The sequence below is a fragment of the Corythoichthys intestinalis genome, chromosome 8 (genome assembly GCF_030265065.1).
Source record: "Corythoichthys intestinalis isolate RoL2023-P3 chromosome 8, ASM3026506v1, whole genome shotgun sequence".
Lineage (NCBI taxonomy): Eukaryota > Metazoa > Chordata > Actinopteri > Syngnathiformes > Syngnathidae > Corythoichthys > Corythoichthys intestinalis.
The window spans coordinates 41,570,242-41,588,277 of NC_080402.1; positions in this window are offsets into that span (position 1 = coordinate 41,570,242).

Consider the following 18,036-nt stretch of genomic DNA (forward strand, 5'->3'; position numbering starts at 1 on the left):
CCAACAAGAAAGCCCCGTTCCTCCACGGCGCCAAGGCCACCGCGCACCGGCCGGAGACTCTCAGTAACCGTCGCCGGTGCCGCCTGGCGTCCAGGCGAAAGCCATTCAGCCACTGCTGCAGGGGGCGCAAGAAGAGAAGACCAAGGGGCACGACCGTGGTCAGGGACGTCAGCACGCCCAAAAGACGCAGAAAGGTCAGACACGGACGTACCTGACCCACCGGAAAATGCGAGAGGAGGCGAAGAGCGGCCTCCACCCGACGGGACGACGGTCGAGCCAACATGGCCACCGAGTCCAGAGACACCCCGAGGAAGGTCGCCTGCTGGGAAGGAACCAGACACGACTTCCCCAAATTCACCCTGATGCCCAAGCGATCCACGTGGGCAAGAAGGACTGCCGTATCGCCGTACGCCTGAGCGCGCGACGGCGCACACAGCAGCCAGTCGTCGAGGTAGGGCAGAATCTTCATGCCCACCGACTGGAGGGGAGCCAGACCAGCCCGCACAACACGGGTGAACACCCTCGGGGAAAGGGAGAGCCCGAAGGGGAGCACCCTGAACTGCCAGTGGCGACCCCTGTAGGCGAAGTGGAGGAACCGCCTGTGGCGAGGAGCGACCGGCACATGAAAGTAGGCGTCCTTCAGGTCCACGGAGGTGAACCACTCCCCCCGGGCAACCACCCGCAATACATCCGCGACGGTCAACATGCGGAACGGAAGTACCTTCAGGTACCGATTGAGGCCCCGCAAATCCAGAACCGGCCGAAAACCGCCGGTCTTCTTCGGAACCAGGAAATAAGCCCGGGGATCCACAGGCTCGATGGCCCCCATGGCCAGGAGAGAAGACAGCTCCCGGCTCAGAGCCAGAGCCCTCGCCGGGTCCGAGACAGTAGTCACCCGGACCCGGCGGGACACGGGGGGCCGGCGTCGGAACTGGAGCACGTACCCATGGGTCAAGGTGGATATCACCCAGGGGTCCAAAACTCGAGCAGCCCAGTACCTGAGCTGCTGGTGGGAAAAAAATCCGACGGCCGGCCCAACGGCCTCAGTCCCTGCCCCTCCGGCCCCGACGGGCCCTGGGGGGCTGGCGGGCGGGAGGCACCGCCTGTGCCCGACGTGGAGGCAAGCGGGCGGGTCACGAAAGGAATCGGCTGAATGCCGGGAGGCTGGCTGGGCACCATAGCCCCCATCAGGGGAAAGGTGCGCCGTACGGCGAGGACGAAAACCAGCAGAGGGAGCCCCCAGCCCACCTGCAGAAGCGGAGCCCCGACGCAGGCCCGACAGCTGTTGCCTGGTCGCACGGGCCGAAATAGTCCTCTCCAAGGCAGACACCGCCGCCGAGCCGAAAAGATGGCCGGGTTCAACCGGAACGTCACGGAGCGTCCTCCGGGCAGGCTCAGTCAGGGGGGACTGAGCAAGCCACACCTGACGACGAGCCTGCACAAGATAGGACATCGCCCGCCCGAGCTCCCGCGTCACCAGGGCGAACGCGTGCAACGCCGTGTCGCAGAAGCCCACGGCAGAGGTGTCAGCACCGCTCTCGGGCAAGGACCCCGAGAGGGCCAACAAGAGGTGAGCCATGGAATTACCGATGCGCCCAGCACGCGCACCGGCACCATAGGCCCGGAGAATGAGTTCATCCGTCAGCCGACCCTGTGGCTGAGGGCACCGCACAACCGGGCGGAGAGACTCCTCAGGGGACACGATGAGGGATGCAATGGCGGGCTCAACACCCGGCATGCGGTCCAGGCCCACAGCGGCCGGATCATGCATGGCCGCCAGACCCCGACCATCGGCCGAAAGACGAGAGAGAGCCGCCGGATCCCTCCAGCCCGCATGGAGCTCCCTAACAAAGTCGGCCGAAGCAGGGACCGCAAAATTCGGGGCGGACCGCTGGTGCCGAAAAAATGCGCTCGCCGGCGCCGAAGCGGACCGTTGAGGCAAGTCCAGCTGTAGACGCGCCAACGCGCCGCGCAGCACCGCCAGTATGGAAGCGTCAGGGGAGCCGGCTGACGAGCCCAGCGCAGAGGACGAGGAGCCGAGCTCCGAAGGCACAAACGCCGACTCACCCACGTCATCATGGAACATGGAAGCCGAAGCCGCCAGCGAGACGGCATCGGCCTCCAGGTCAAGGTCGGGCATGCCAGGCGAACGCGGGTCAAAAGCAGCCGCTGAGTCACCCGGGGGACGGTCACCCAATAGAGACCGCAATTCAGCCACCTCCCTGCGCAGCCGCTCGACATCAGAGGCGAGCAGCTCGTCAACTTTCGATCTCTTCGGACGGGGGCCGGACGGAGGAGCCGAAGGACCGCGACGCTTCGAGCGTCTAAGCCCAGAAGGGGGCCGCGTCTCAGATGCGGACGGGCCCCCGAGCACGACAGGGGAGGGGGACGAACAAACATCCGCAAACCCCCCGCGTGGGTCGTCAGATAGGCCACGGCAAGCCGCACACCGGTTCAGGGTGTCGGACGGCCCAAGGAGGGAACCGCAGGCCACACAGCAGTGAGAGCCCTCCATAGCGACGCGACCGTGAAAACAGCGAGCCGAGGGAAGGTGGCGCGAACGGCACCTACACGGCAAGCGCAGGCAAGCTAGCAAAAATGCTAACCACAGGTAAGCTAGCGAAAAAGGCTAACCACGGGTAAGCTAGCGAAAAAGGCTAACCACGGGTAAGCTAGCGAAAAAGGCTAACCACAGGTAAGCTAGCGACCGATCGCCCACAAGCGGCGGAAAAGCGACGCCACACGGCGAATGCCCGCGCGCGGCCAAACAGGGCGGCACGGAAGCCGACGCGGCGGAACGAGCAACGCGCCGGCGGGGACAATCAAACGGGCGAACGGAGCCGGCGGCCGCGCAAACAGCGAGCCAGCCGTGATCACTCACCCAACACAGACGCCGCCGGCCGGGAGAGGTGTCGCGCACGAAGCCGTCACCGGCGCGGGTTGGCAGTAGTCCCAAGTCCGGAAAACGAAACAAGAAAAAAGCCCAAGACTTCCCGATTGCCAATAGAGTGACGCAGCCTTAGGAGGGCGAACCCGCAGCTCCGACTCAAAGTCAAACAAGGCTATACGCGACACAAGTAGCAACTGCCACGCGAGAAGAAAAAAGGGGCTGGTACGAGGTTGACGCCGGAACTTATACCCCGGCAGGAGGTCAACCTGGGGTCACAGGTGACTTTTTTGGTATTAATACTCGCACTGCGCATGCGCGAAGGGATCATTCAGTGCTTTCAGCACTGCCTCTGGCGGTTAGCAGGGATGAAATAGAACTGGTTTTGTTTCTTTGACTTTTTTTTTAATGACAACATAATCGAAAAACGCATATCCAGACAAAAGGGAAAAATAATAATAAACAAAGCTGCCAAACAATAAAATGTTTTCAGTCATATATGTTGATATGCAGTTACTGACAGTTTGCGGAGGAAATAACTAATATAAAGCACTGTATTAAAAGAAGACTTCATCATTAAGCATAAATTTGACATATTCCAGTAATTTTTGCACACAGTACTTGACTTCAAGCTGCAGAAATGTTTTACTGACTTTGTCAGTCACTCGTGAGCATGTACCTTTATCAGCATTACAAAATATTCAGTGGTGTTAAAAATGAACTTCATTTGAGGAATTATAACAACTAAAATACATTATATGACAAAAACATATGTTAAAAAAGGCATTTCCAAGCCACATATGTAAATTTTTGTCTACATATTTAAATTTTTGTCAATTGTAGACAAGTATTACATTCCAAGAGCCTAGCATTGACATTCATTGATTGCCTAGATTATAAGTATTCATTGATCAGACCATAATAAATGTTTTGCCTCTCTAATAAGACAAGTGTTTGTGAAGCATATTATTTCCTTTTTCAAGAGCATGGGTGGCATAATGAAACTTCCACACTGAGGGGCCACTTTAAGAGCAGCTTGGCCCATTTTTGTAACCCTTTAGATGAATGAGTCTTGGACTAAAATCTTGGCTCACTACAGAATAGAACAAAACTTTCAATTTTTTCTTTCTTGTTATCGGGAAACCTTTTTCAGCAGATATGGTTGGCACATATTATTGAACATCACTCTTTTAGGATGACCTACATGATTATGCATTGTCATATCTTTGTATGTGTTAACTTTTGTTTTTTCAGTTTTTGTGTGGGATGCAAGAAAGAAAAATGACTCATATTAAAATTAAAGCAACTATGCCAATGATACACTGCAACTCATCTATGAGTGAATAATGTAATGCTTTGAAAATAATGAGCATATGAGAGCAGGGATCGTCAACGATATTATCAAGGGTCAGTGAACGAGCCTTTGCTCTGAGCATGCATAAGGGAATGCAGATGAACTGAGAAGTGTGGCATGCTATGCCATACAGAAGCAATAGTGGAATTGTCATGCCATGCAATCATGCAGCACAGAGGATTGCAAGGTCTGTTTTGTGAAGGAATAACCCATTTCACAATACATTTTAAACTATTTCCCCACATATCATGACATTAACTTACAGAAAAAATTAAGTACAAATGCAAACACAAATTTTAAATACATATGTAGAAAAGAAAACAACAGAAGCCCCTAGTTTTGAGTGAGACCATGTATGGAAACCTATGTACACCTACCTATCAACTGACCGACCAACCCTCCTACTTGCTTACATACCTATCTATCTGTCGTCTCTAATACCGTGGATTGTTTTATTTTGCTCCATAACATGATGACTACTGTATCATAGTATTTGCAAAAATACGGTATATGGTCATATCTTGACAATAAGACAATACTTTTGATTGATTTGGCTCTCATTAGACTGCATAGGATTCCTAGTTAAATGTTGAAGGACAATGAAGAGAAAAAAAAGTAGACGGTGTAAGCTAAAAAAGAAAAAAAAAACTGTAAATGCAGAAACAAGATTCTATTGTGAAAATATCAGAGTAAGAATGAGGCATCTGCTTCTGCCCACTGGGCTTTCAGCAAGTTCACACAGACACACGCACACAAACACACCAACTGTACGCATGTCACCCCAGTTCTAATTCTAATGAGGCTGAGGCCAGCTGGACAACAGTGCACTTGTTCTAGTACGTTTCTGGCTGTCAGGGTGTTGTCCCAAAGCTCCTCACACGTCAAATTTTTGCTCACAGCATCCTGCCTGTTTTAAACTCACCAGTGTGTCCTTCTTGCGTTATGCCTCAAAGTCACTGATAAGGCTCGGAAATTTCATAGTATCTTATAACATACGTGTCTTTATGATATATATACACTGTATATAATATATATGTGCGTGTATGTGTCAGGGAAGTTCACTTTTGAACCCCAAGACAAGTATCAATCAATAGCTCAAATAAGAGAAAAGAATCAGACTCAGCCAAGGAATGCCTGCTTCGAAGACTTTATAAACAAGATATATATCAAGGGTACACATGATGTAATCCAGGCAAGAGCTGTGATCACGCAGAAGTACAATGAGATAATACAAGTCAAGCCTCTATATACTGATGAAAGGGCGTTACCTACTATGAAATGACACCTACTATGAAAGCAGAAATGAAACTTATTACAGCCCACCTCTGGTGATTTTCCGCTGAAAAACATTTTGAGTTATGACCTTGAGCACTAGCTCTAGCTGGTACAAGAGGGAGTCATATCAGATAAGGCGGTCAACAGATACCCATTTTGAATGTTTAAAGGAATATATGGAGCACACGAACATGGATACAGTCTCACATGCAAGCTTAAGAAACTCATATAGTTTCACAGCAGTTAATGTTTGTGTTTTTATAAGCATGAATAAAATATTCTTTCACAGTATGTTCTCCACAACCTAGCTAGAGTGTATTTTCAGTCGAAGGGCAATACCACAAGAACTAGCCCACCAAGGCTGGGGAGTGAGCAATACTGGAAAGGCATATGGGAGAGGAAAGCATCCCATAACCGTGAGGCACAGGGATTAAAAAATCTAAGAGCAGACCACAGCACCCTCCCTGACCAAGCCAAGTAACCATCACTGTAGCAGACATCCAACAAAGAATCTCAGTTATGAAGAACTGGACAGCACCTGGCCCAGACATGATTCACAGCTACTGGTTAAAGAAAATAACTTCACTCCATGAGTGCCTGGCAGCACAAATGAACCAAATGCTGAAGGATGAAGCCCACCCTGAATGGTAGACCAAGGGACAAACAGTCCTGATCTAAAAAGAACCCTGGAAGGGAACAATCCCATCCAACTATCGGCCGATAACCTGTCTCTTCACAACATGGAAGCTCCTCTCAGGCATTATAGCAGCTAAGGTAAGTGAGCATTTGGATCACAACATGACAGAGACACAGAAAGGAATTGGTAGAAACACCAGAGAAGCCAAAACACCACCAGACAGAACTGTCGCCCGAGACAGCATAACCAGACCGACAAACCTGTGTACTTCTTGGATTGATGCCCAGAAAGTCTATGACTCAATGCTGCACACAGGGATCCTGGAATGCCTGAAACTGTACATGGTCAACACCACACTAAGAGTCTCCAATGCAAACTCAATATGGCTGTGGCAGACCACCCTTGAGGCCAACTTCGAGCCAATTGCGTAAGTCTCCATCAAATGTGGCATATACCAAGGAGATGCCCTACCCCCACTGCTGTTCTGCATAGGCCTGAACCCTCTCAGCCAATTGATCAAAAAGACTGGCTAAGATACCGACTTAAGAATGGGGCCACCGTCAATCCCCTCGTCTACATGGATGACATCAAGCTGCACGCGAAGAGGGAGCAAGACATTGACTCACTGAGCCACACCACCAGGATCTACTGTATAGCGGGGACATCTGAATGTCATTCAGACTGGAGAAATGTGGCCGAATGGTGACAAAGAGAGTGAAGATAGTCCAGCCAGAGGGGGTTTCACTTCCATAGGGCAGGATAGTAGATGATGCAGAGAGCTACAATTACCTTGGAATACCACAGGCAAATGATAACTACGAAGAGGCAAGAAAGAAAGCTGTAACTGGTAAGTATCTGCAACAAATAAGGCAGGTCGTGAGAAGTCAGCTCAATGGCAAGAACAAGATCCAAGCAGTTAATAGCTATGCCCTAGCAGTGATCAGATACACTGCTGGGATATTAAGCTGGCCAAAGGTGGAATTTCAGACCACAGATGTGAAAACACAGAGAGTTTCACCCTAATCCAGTATCCGGAGGCTATACGCTAATTGCAAGGAGGGAAGCTGAGGGTTAGTGGGCATCAGGAGCACCATCCGAGACAAAACATCCAAGCTCCACGAATATATCACAAAGATGGCCCCAAGAGATGAAGCACTTATTGAATGTTTCAGGCATTGGAGACTGGAAAAGGAGGAGTTGGAGGAACCATCATAGGAGGAAAAACCCTTGCATGGGATGTACCACAGACAGATAACTGGAGTGGCAGATATGAAAAAGTCCTACCAATGGTTAGAGAGTGCTGGACTGAAAGACACCACAGAGGCACTAATCATAGCAGCACAGGAGCATATCTTGAACACCAGAGCAACAGAGGCCCAGATATTCCACACCAGGCTTCTTACTGTGCCAAGTGAGCCAACATCGTTATTGGTGGCATTTTCAAGAGATCAGCCAATCGACGTAATTGCAGACAACAGCAAGAGTGGAATAACTGTTTATCTCAAAGCAAATTTGAAAGTACGATTCATGCGTTGCTGACGGACACATTTTATGAACTTGTCTCCTGTGATGTAAAAGCAGTCCTCTTTTCGACCGTTTTAAGGATACAATGGACAGTACTGTTGTGATTTCATGACCTAGTTGAACTGTAGATGCAATAGCATGAGCAGAACCAGGTGATGATTTTTCAAGGGATCATCAAGGTGCCAACTGTGTAACAATGGGTTCGATTTTCTTTTCCAAAAACCATTTGAATGCTTTTCAGAATCCACTTACAATATAAGACAAGCATAAATAACTGAATAAATTGCGCTTTTCAAACCCTGAATTCAATCCCGTTAGGATGTCAAGTAACACATGAATAAAAGCAGAATGCAGTGATTTACCAGTCCTTTTCAACCTACACTATATTCAGTTGGTTGAGAAAAAAAAGCCATCAAAATATCCTCAAGGAATCATCTCATGCTTTCGCTTAGGCCTCTAGCTAACCTAATAAACTGTATTAGAACCATCAAAAGTAGCTGTCAATTTCTTCTGTTCATCTTCTGTACTGTGGACGCTTCAGTGTGCACTTCACGTTTGTGTTCACACTGATGATTGAAGCAGAGGGGCAATGGCACTTCATAGCATTTTGCCTCAAATTTTTCATCTACGCAGGATGATTTATTGAGTCACATACTCTGCAGCCTTCTTTTGAAATGACTCATTCCATACAAATCAGGTGAGCCCCTGCCAGTAGCAACTCTTAAGCCTTTTTAAGGGGACTCAAGCACACTTAAAATATCTCGTTTTAGTTTTTCTTTATTTAAAATGTGTATCATGTTAACAAAACATAAGGTAGCCACAGGATGTTGTTTGTTTGTTTGTTTGTTTGTTTGTTTGTTTGTTTGTTTGTTTGTTTGTTTGTTTGTTTGTTTGTTTGTTTGTTTGTTTAAATCATCTAACCATGTTGTTCACTTAATGCAAGAAATGAAGTTGTCTTCATTGCTACTAGTAACAGTTACCTCCAACTCCCAGCTAAGAGCCAAAAGTCTCGTTATACTTATCTGGCTCGTCGGTCTGGAATGCTTTGTGACAGTTCTGATAATTTAAGTTTAGATGGAGAACTTTAAAAATGGTAACAGATTGCGTTAGATGAGCCCATTCAGGTATGATCATCATTAGTGGATAACAATAATTTAACATAGAGTCTATGAAATGTTTTTAGCAACATGTATCTTATTAAACCTATTTCACTTGAGTTTTATTTATGATCACAAAAATTAGATCATTGTTTCTTGAATTTTATTTAGACAAGGCACACTTTTCCATCAGAAATTTCTTACTCCAAATCCCTAAATAAAATTATCATGATGATTTTATTTAGGCAAGGCAAGGCAATTTTATTTATTTGTATAGCACAATTCAACACAAGGCAATTACAGGTGCTTGACATCACATGAAGATCTGCGAGCAGAGATAAAATGATTAGTAAAAATCACATTAAATCAAATCAATAAATCAATAAAATTATACATAAAAATCAAATAAATTACAAATAGAGTAAAAAAAAAAAAAAAAACTACTAATAACTGAAATCAGAAATGGGCATAAAGTAGGAAATGAATAAAAAGCAAATATGAAATTTGAAATATATAGACAGTTAGGAATATACCGTGGTAAACAAACGCGTTTTTGCCCAGATTTAAAGGAGCTAATAGTTTGAGTGCACTTCACACCTTCAGGTAACTTGTTCCGTAGGTGAGGAGCATAATCATTAACTGCCTCACCCTGCTTGGTTCTTGTTCTTGAAACATGTAGGAGACTGGTTCCAGACGACATTAGGAGTCTAGATGCTTCATAGGGGTCCAGCAAATCAAGCACGTATTTTGGTCCAATGCCATTAAGTATATTGTAGACGAGCAGTAGTATTTTACAGTCTATCCTTTGACTCACTGGAAGCCAGTCTTACGAAAACCGGTGTAATATGGTTGTTTCTTTGTATTTGTAAGGACTCCGGCAGCAGCATTCTGTACTAGCTGCAGCTTCCTGACTGATTTTTTATTAAGACCTGTAAATATACTGTTGCAATAGTCCAATCGACTGAAAATGAATGAATGCGTAGGTTTTTCTATGTCTTGTATAGGCAGAAGCCCCTTAATTCTGGCTATATTTTTTAGGTGGTAATTCAAGCAAATTTAGTGATGAACGTTCTATGGCTATCAAATTTTAGGTCTGAGTCAATGATTACGCCAAGATTTCTGACTTGATTTGTAGCTGTAAGTGACATTGTGCCAAGGTGCGTGCTTATCTTTGATTAGATTTAATAATTATAATATGATACACTATTTGTCACTATCATTATTATCTGAATGCTAATCTACTGAGAATCTCATTTCTCTTACTCACAAATTGTCTTCTATCTGGACCGGGGTACTTGACCATAAGCAACAACTTATTTTGTCGTATGAATGGCAGTAGGTGGATACTAGGTTTATTTTACCTAATGCCGTTTAACGCATGTAACAATATGTGGATTGCAAGATAAACAAATATTAAGTACGATAATTATCAAATAATCATGTATTCATGGATTTCAGTAATATTAGCATACGATAGTTAAAATTTGTACTGCAGTAGAAAATGGACTGGAGAAAAAAATGCTACAAATGTAATGGCTAAATAGCTAGACTTTTACAAGATTTTGGGATCTTTTCTAAATCTAAAATATTTAAATAGCAATTTCTATGAGTTTGCTGTTTGTGAAAATTGTTATCATTTGCTCACAAAGCTCACATACATCTCCTGGGGACTGAGCGCTCAATGTCCAGAAACACCTAGTGACGCTCCTGCATCCTGCCGATTTTAGCTGAGAATTAGTGTACATTTTTTCCCTCCGCTCTGTGTAGGTCCAGGTGCGTATACGTGTGTGCAGGGTTGTGGGTATGTTTGTATGTGTGTGTCTCTAGTCTAGGCTGTCTCAGATTAATTACATTTTTGACAGAGATGGATGGAAAGTCATAAGGTAAAGTGAATTAAAAATTCACCTTTACAATGTGTTTTGTCTTGGTCCCTGGATTATAAGCAGGAAATTAAGGATGCAATCAGAAATAATACACCAAATTTTTTTTTTTTCTTTCTTGATCACAGTATGTTAATGTACACTGTCCATATCAGGAGTGCCCACGTTGTTTTTTTTCTCGTAAACTACTTTCTAAGACAAAGATCAGCCTGTTTGAACAAGCACAAGCATGCTATACAGGCTGAAGGCTGTGACAAGTGTGTATGCCCTCTACAGGCTATCTCTCATAATCTACAGGCAAATATAAGTCTGCAATTAATTACTCAGCCCAGATAAAAATTAATAATAGGGGTCCAAACATCGATGTGTATTTAGGCCTCAAATATACCTACCAAATGTCATTGTGATTGGTCCACGAATAATCGAGGTATATTTCAAAATTATTGTGTACACACCAACAATAGCCTGAGAGGCAGGGGTGAAAGTGGTTAGAATTTCTTGCCAGAACTCCCCAACGTGAAGGTCGCCACGGAGCGAGAAATTTGAATTATTTATTTATTTATTTATTTTGAGCGGGAAGGGAGGGGGTGGAGGGGCAAAACAGCTGAAATGCATAGAAAACTGTTTCGGTCAGTTATTTCTATCGCTCATACAAAAACTGATTTTCATACAAAATTTTAGTTATTCAATGATTTGCAAAATAAAAGTTAACAAAAACATCTATAACCCCAACCCCCAGCTCCTAATTTTTATTTTCCCTCATTTCCTCACATACTAAATGCCAAATTTTAACTACTTGAGAACATAGAATGTTTATTGAAATTAAAGATAGTGTAAACATTTACTTTTTGTTGTGTTTTTTTTATAATAAATATATCAGTAACATACATTCAGAAAAATAAGTACAAATAACATATTATGCAGAGTGAAATGGAATATATTTTGAAGATCGCGCAAACATTGACTTTTTTAAATCATAAGGAAATGAATAAGTAGCCTAACATAAATGAACAAATATATGTCCAAAGTGCACATAGACAGCTAAGATGTTCTGAACCTCCCCATCAGAGCTAATAAAACTAAATATGATGAATAAGCCACCTTAACTCTCTCCTTGCTCTTAAAGATTTGATCCATTTTTTGTTGCATTGCCCTTTTTTTTTTTTTTTTTTTTGCTGTTTCAGAAAACATGCACATTTGAACCAATTAGAGCTAACTATCTCTGGTGATCACATGTCAGTATGTCAGCCAAATGAACGGATAAATGAGTCCAGGCGTTTTGCTTTGCTGCGTGCATTCGCACATTGACATGACTCGTCATCGTCGAACTCAGATAACTGCAGCAGCTGGGGAAACCTCCATGCCGTCTGTGGAATAAAATAAATAATAAATATCGGTGGAAATGGATTACGCTAATCAAGCACTTTATTATGCTTGTTGTTAACACTTGTGTATATAAATCTGATGTTGGTAGATTGTTTTTCTTCTTGGAGATGAAACGCATGTGTGGCAGCTTTGTTTTATTATTTTTTTTTTTACATAGCGTTTTGACAGTTGCCGTCATATTTTTGTAATCACAGCACCGTATACTGGCCCTGAATCTTATACCGGAACTGCGTTCCTGACCGTTCCCGCCCACTTTCACCCCTGCTGAGAGGTGACTTGACAGGCGTCCAACCTTTAAAAAAATAATTGTCTTGATAGGTATTAACTACATTCACAGCAGTGGAACAACTCTGAAATAGGCAACATTGTTCCCCATTTCATTGCTGGTTGATGATGACTCGCGAATCTTATCAGTTTGCTTGAACAATATGTTTATTATTACTTAGGGTAGCTTAGTGATGGATAGAATTTGATAAGAATGTAGAACCTAAATTGGAAGAAACTTTCATTCCTGCTTATTGAACCTTGACTTGAGACCACAAGAATCTTGGGATTAAGTATTTCAGTTGCATGTGTACTCATCCAGGAATGTTGAGGTGCGAGCTGATATGCAGTGGCAGCAGTGGAGGTTGGAAGAGGTGCAGTCGGAACTGACCTAAGAGGCACGACTGATTGGGAGAGACAGAAAAGACAATGAGATGCCAAACTTTCGAAAGAGACGGAAAAGATAATGAGATGCCAAACTTTCGAAACTACCGGCACTCCAAATTTATTTTTTGCCTTTGTTTGTGTGTTGTTGTCATTTAAAGAGGTTTCTTTAAAATGGTAAAATGCAATCTTCTGCATGCCACGATATATTGAGAATGTAGTCAAGATTGCTAGAAATTTGGCTACCTTGAGTGACCCAAACGTCTTCATGCCTCGATGCTAAATTAGAAATAAATTAGATGAAACAATAAGATCAAAAGTACCTTAGTTTTCAGACTATAAGCAGCCACTTCTTCCCTCGTTTTGATTTGTTGATTTATTTGGGTTATTAGGTAACACTTTATTTGACAGCTACGTCAAAAGACTGTCATAAGACCGTTTTATATTTATGACATGACACTGTCATGGGCATTAATGAATGCGTATGACAGATGTCATTAAGTTTAATGTAAGTTTTTTTCACTAACTCCATTTACAGTATGTCCAGCTCAGATGTTTTTTACATCAATTCAAAAGTGAAATAATTTGCCAGATGACACTAAATAACATATGTCATAAGCATTCTTTAATGCCCATGGCAGTGTCATGTCATAATTATGACAGTCTTAAGACAGTAGTATGACGCCACTGTCAAATAAAGCGTTACTGGTTAATATATTTTGGTGTAAATATCCTATAATACAGTCCGGGTTATTGTGTGGTGCATTTTATCAATGGACAAATGCTTTTTTCATGTCAAATTTGGTGGGTGGCGGCTTATAGTCAGGTGCGCTTTATAGTCCGAAAATTACGGTATGACTTTTGGCGAATTGGGCCTAAATCAAACATTTATAAATTCATGTTGCACTATCTATTTTAAGACACGTGTTTGTGCATCTCAGGGTGTTATATCTGCCTTCCAATATTGGTATCTCTAGGTTATACGTACCTGGATAGGGCTTTGTTAATGCAATGCAGGTGATGTGAAAGAGCTATATTTTTGTAATCATGTATCGCAATTAGAGATGTCCCGATCGATCGGCATCGATCGGGTCCGATCACCTCATTTTCAATGTATCGGAAACGGCAAAAAAATATCGGCCATGCCTTTTTTTAATATATATATATTTTTTTAATTAAATCGTTTTGTAATTGTATTTAACGTTACAGACATAATATAGTACACTCATCCAGAGTCTTTAGTTTAGGCTTAAGGTAGGGTTATCAAATTTATCCCAATAACGGTGGTAATTAATTTTTTTAAAAATGTATCACGTTAAAATATTTAACGCAATTAATGCATGCGTTGCACGAACCACTCACGCATTTTCACCTATATAGAGAGATAAAAGGCAGCGTAAAATGAGTAGAGTGACTTTTGGCAGCCTTTGGAGCTTTTTTTTAATTGGCTAACGCCTTACAATCCCTCTCCCTCTTACAATTGATCTTTTTCTTAACACCTTATGTTATTTCCCAACGCAGAGAAGATATATCAATTGGCAGCACTACGCACAGTCATGGTTCCACTTCTCATCATGCATTGGGGCATGGCTACAGTATCATTTACTGAAAGCTCAACAAATACACTAGATGGCAATATTTAGTCACAGTATACAAAGTCACAAGTCTTTCTATCCGTGGATCCCTCTCACAGAAAGAATGTTTATAATGTAAATGCCATCTTGAGGATTTATTGTCATAATAAACAAATACAGTACTTATGTACTGTATCTTGAATGTATATATTCGTCCGAGTTTTATTCATTTTTTTCTTAATGCATTGCCAAAATGTATATGATCGGGAAAAATTATCGGGAATGATTGGAACTGAATCGGGAGCAAAAAATGCAATCGGATCGGGAAATATCGGGATCGGCAGATACTCATACTAAAACGATCGGGATCGGATCGGGAGCAAAAAAACATGATGGGAACAACCCTAATCGCAATGTTAAAATGTCAAGTTTTTGCCGGACCGGATGTGTGTGTACAGTTTGGTGAAATGTTCAGGCCTTAAATAATCTTTTAATCTAATTCTTTACAGTAAATAATAATAATTTCTACATTTAAAATAGCAACGTCACAGCTGTCGCTGCTCGGGCCCTAATCAAAATATAATCACCCACGAAAGCATATAAATAAGAAGCTCTAGAATTCATCTCGATTCATGCAATCAAGATGTTGATTTTTATTTTGTTACATATATCAATTTTTGGAGTTGAATAGCAGAATGAGAATCTGAAATCCAATATTTGGATTACAATTTGGTATGTTATCCTGAGATATATATCGATTCTGTTATGGAAACTGTGGACCACATCAATCATTCTTATTTAATACTGGTTATGATCTTCAGGGCTGCAGGACTATGACTATGGGTAAAAGGTGGGGTAGACCATGGACTTTATAGTCACCTCGCAATTAAAGAGTGCATTTCGATAGATAAGCATCCTATATCACTGTGGGATGAAAACCCATCCAAGCACAGGCTTTTCCTATAACCTCCTTACAGAAAGGTCTGAACTGACATTCTGATGTGCTTGCTAACTGCACACCATTCCTCCCTGATCGCCTCCATTCAACATAATTACGGTATACGTAATTTTGTTGGTCAGAGCACAATTTTTTTCACTCTATAACTTAGTCTGGTTTTCTCATACTATAGGAGCCTTATAAATGTGCCTTGTGTTCCTTCAATGAGTGGGAATAGTTGTATTAATTAGTCTTCCATTCCAACCAAGATATGTGAAGAAGGGTAATGAGAGATCGTTTATCTCTGGTGGCCATTAGCCTTAGTGTGTGAAGTCATTAGCCAATGTAATTAACTCGTGTTACAATAAGATGAGAAGCATATAGCATTGATGTGATTTTCTTAGCTTGTGACTGTGACCCACTTAGAGTGCGGATTTAAACTTGTTTAGTGGCGTTACGTGAAGAAGATACTGTGTCTTAAATGTACATTGTTTTCATACAGTATATGTGCAGATGAGGCTTCCCAATAATAAATTGTTTATGTAAGAGAATGGTGTTTTTCTGAGCCTAGTCCCCTTTTAGGAGTCGCAGATATAGAAAACAATCAAATCTTGAGCAAATCTTACACATGAGTGAATTTATTGCAGTCAATGTAGCATAACAAAAGCTATCCAGAGACTGAGCGAGAGACGATCTTATGTAATAGGTGTTTTGCTCGTATTATTATTGAAACACTGGTTGTTCATGCATAACTCACGTTCTATAGCAGTAGTATCCCTTTGACATGATTGTTTATACAAGAATAGAAGGTGAGAGATAGAATTGACTCTTTGATGTATTTCACTGCAGATGGAAATGAATCAGTCAATTAATACATTTTAATAATTGCTCATGTAATGATAGTGACGGAATAAATACAGAGGAACGAACTAGTAGAAAAGCTAGTAGTAAAAAACTAGTAGCGTTTAGATGACCTATACCTCTCTAAATAATTTCCCTGTATGTAAATTATTGCTCAAGAAAATTAAACTTTCATAATTTCGTAAAATATCAACATTCCCTCTTACTTCATTAAAATCAGTAAACCAGCATGTCTTGGTGATCTTGTCAACAGTACTGGAATGCAATACTAAATACCAAAAAGTGGCACTATTTACAGATAATTTAGATATCCTCAATATATGGTCTTCAAAGTGCAAAGAAAAAGAAAAATAGAGTTAAAAAAAAATAATGGTCACATGTAACTAAACAATCATAATCCTAATCTCATACTTTCAATGGATGAAGTTTAAAAAAAAATCCTGATTATAAATTGACAAAATGAGAGCACAGGTGTTGATCTAATATAAACTGTTGATATAATAAATTTGTGTGCCCAAGCTATTTTCGCCAATTTGAATTTGATAATCTAGCGAAGCGCACGAATCATTGTTAACAGCGATTTTGCTTTGTGTCTCACTGATGTCCTGTTGCCGTTGTAGCCGACAGATTTGGGTTGGTGTTAAGGATTTAACCTCGCGATGGCTGGGTATGCAGATGGTGAGGATTGACCTGCTGTGACCTTGGAGGAGTGCCCTGCTCGGCGACGACGGCGACCTCGTGATGCAAAACGTGCTGCAATGCACCAAAGCGGATCAGTGCTGATGCATGAACACAACCCCCCACCCCCCAAAAGTACACTGCCTGCTGCTCACTATCACAAAGAAAATACACAAAAATATGGATAGTTATGGATTGTTACATATTGGGAAGGAGGAAAAAATTTGTTGATTATTGAACGGATGATACGTGAAAATTTGTGCAATTATATTAACACTTGTAGATCGACAGAAACATAGAAAGTGTCATTTTGATTACAGCACACAGTAGATTGATTGAAGAGTCTAAATTGTCCGTAGTTATGAATGTTCTGTGCAATCAACCAGTGACCAATTACGACCAAAAGTCAGATGGTTTGGACTCAAGCTAAACCAAAGTTAGGATAAGTTGTCCAGAGAATGGACGGGTTAATGGTCTCCTGAGACGCCAGTCACATAATTCCATCAACCAGCAAAATCGACCCACATTAGCACCCCACCCACACAGCACTGACACAAACACTATGATTAAAAAGCAATTAAGCACAAAGAAGAGATTTTCTAAACAAAACAAGTAAGACTCTATAATCACGCTGAGCAAAGAGATCAAAACCTTTAAGCTCCAGTTTGCTTTCACAGAACTGATTGCAGTTAGAAGCCAATGAGCAACCAGCATACTGGATTTGTTTATTTTGTGCCACGGCATTAATCATAAAAGGATTACAAAAATGAACCCTACACCATCTTTCAGTGAGGTTATATTCCTGATGTCATTACCCTACAATCACAGATGCCGACTTTTGACTTTACAGTGATAACAATATGAATGGTTCTTTCCTCTTTGCCCCTGAGGACGTAGCATTCATGATTTACAAAAACAGTTTGAAATTGTTGACTTTTTTTGACAAGGTGTACTTTTCATTACGTCAGTCCATCTCAGATAAGCTTTGTCCAGAAAAACTGGTTGTGTTTCTAGGTTGTTCTAGTTGTTTATATATATATAGCTTTAGGTTGATATAGTAGTTTTGACTTGCATTGTTAGATAAAGCAATGAAGTACATTAACTTCGAATAGTTTTCTGAAATTTTCCTGATAACCCTGGACATTGACTTTCTCATACATTAATGCTGTTTGTTTTGGATTTTTTTGTTGGTTGTTTATTTATTAGTTTTTTTCTAACGCATTGCCACAGGTTTTCCACGTTCGTTTTCAGACATGCCGCTGGCATGCAGCGATTTCTCCAGATTCTCAGAATCTTTT